Source organism: Penaeus chinensis, chromosome 1 (genome assembly GCF_019202785.1).
Source record: "Penaeus chinensis breed Huanghai No. 1 chromosome 1, ASM1920278v2, whole genome shotgun sequence".
NCBI lineage: Eukaryota > Metazoa > Arthropoda > Malacostraca > Decapoda > Penaeidae > Penaeus > Penaeus chinensis.
The window spans coordinates 11,834,364-11,836,863 of record NC_061819.1 but is presented as its reverse complement, the minus strand read 5'-3'; positions in this window follow the sequence as shown (position 1 = coordinate 11,836,863).

The window sequence follows — 2,500 nt, the reverse complement described above, 5'->3', positions numbered from 1 at the left end:
CATGGAAGTAGGTCTCCTAAATTAGTGTTATAATAACTCACCCATACACTGTATCTCTGTGTCCCACACACACACGGATACATGCACATGCACATGCACTCATACACTCCACCCAACCCCACCCAACACCAAACACACAAATTTGTATAATTTGAGTTATTTATAACAATAATCTTACCGGTTCTCTTTGTTTTTTCTCTTACAGCTTCTGCAAACTAGAGGTATTACCAAGCATGTTTCTTGTGTAATTTTTGAGATCTTTGGAGAAAAACATATAACGAAGGAGAGAGAGAGAGAGAGAGAGAGAGAGAGAGAGAGAGAGAGAGAGAGAGAGAGAGAGAGAGAGAGAGAGAGAGAGAGAGAGAGAGAGAGAGAGAAAGATAGAGAGAAAGATAGAGAGAAAGAGAAAGAGAAAGAGAAAGAGAGAGAGAGAGAGAGAGAGAGAGAGAGAGAGAGAGAGAGAGAGAGAGAGAGAGAGAGAGAGAGAGAGAGAGAGAGAGAGAGAGAGAGAGAGAGAAATGTGCTAGAGATCAAAGGTCATTAAACACTATGGTAAAGTATGATGGTGAGAGGGGTTTAAAGTTCTTTATTAGAACAATATGTCCCAGATTTCAATGTTCATATGGCATTATAATATAGTATGGTAGTGAAAGAAATAGAACGAGGGGGAGTAAAGGGGTAAGATAAGGATTGATAGAAGGGAAAGGGTTAAGAACAAGATCAAATGGAGGGTACTTAGGCATCTGTGGAAGGACAGACTGTTAATTGAAAAGGTCAGGTTGGGGGGTCGGGGAAGAGAGGCCCAGTAAGGAAAAGTGAAGGTGCAGGCTTCAGTAAAGCAGGGGCAGGACAGTAGGAAAGAAAGAGAGAAAGACTAAGTGGGAGAATGAGAGACTGGGGGGAGAGGAACAGAATATATAACCCTCTTATATCTACTCCAAGCAGCACAAATACCAACACTCTTAAATTTCTACTCTTTCCATTATCCAACTACTAAGTAAAATTATTATTGTTTAATGAACTGTGTAAATACAGGTCTTTATTTTATCTGATTCTGAAACTTGTATTATGGGGTATATATTTACTACAAAACAATAAAATCATTGCAAAATCACAACACAGAATGACAGAAGAAAATGGACTCTTATTTATTTCTTATTTATGAATTAAAATATAAATATTGGTTTTGTTAGTTTTATGCACATAATTCTAATGCATCGTTGTTAGATTTTGTAACACATACAATTTCAATAAAAGGGAAATATGCAATTACCATAGTGGAAAAAATATTGAAAGAGCTATACCATTATATCCAATTTTAATTATTTGATGATACAAAAAACAAGGCTTTATATAATTCATCACAAATGCATTAAGTATTTCAGGATTAAGTACATTTTATTGCATTATTACCATACATGCATGATTCAGACATTCATGAAACATTAACAACTACACATTAAGGCACCAGGTTACATTCCGTTCTTTGGTCCCTTATATAGCTAAGTCAGGGTATTTAGTACAAGTGCAAATATAAATCTACATTAACCCTTTTACTACCATGCTACATTGACCCTTAGCATGCAAATGAATGAATGATGTGGATATTGTGGATATCATGTCTGAGGAAGAAGCTGGGGAGATACAAGCCAATAAATATGCTGTTTTTTTCAAATTTGATATGATGGTTTTTATAATCTTGAATACAGTATTTCTAGATTTCTGCACAGATTTGCTTAAAGTGAATATATAAATATATATGTGGAAGCTTAAATACAATTGTAGAATATTTGTGTTTTAACATCTAAAGCTTGATAGTCATTAACCAATATTTGAACCTAGCACTTCTAGAAAAAATAACGACAAATGCTATATGTCATCATCAATTCAATACATTGACAATCAAGCAGACAAAAGGAAAGTATCCATTTTTTTAAACTGTTTATAAAAGCTGCCACCAGATTTTATATATCATAAAATATACAAATATATAAAACAAAACATATAATTGTAGATTGTATCAAATCCTATTTTTGTTTCATATTTCCAACTACATTTCTTCAAATATACACATACACATAAAGGGCATGAAACCACATATGAAAAATGGTAAATGAAAGATACAAGCACTTCATTATCTATGCATAGAATCCTGCTTATCTGCTTTTTCTCAGACAGGAAGAATTTCACTCCAAGTGTTACTTATTGAGATTAAAAGCAGACTAAAAGTTTACTGTTTTAGCATCCAATTATAGATAAAAGGCACAATATTTTGAAGGCACGTGAAACAGGTGATTGTGGAAGTGAGGCTTGTGTTTTTAGGTTGTATTTAGGTTACACAATTAAGAAACTCAAATATAATACTACCAACACATTAGCTTAAAAAGGCAAAATTACTGTTTTTAAAATTAAATTTCCTTACTAAAATTAATGGTAATAATTTTTCCTTGTTTTTACATAGGAACCTCTTCCTATCTTTACAAATTTGCAAATATGAACC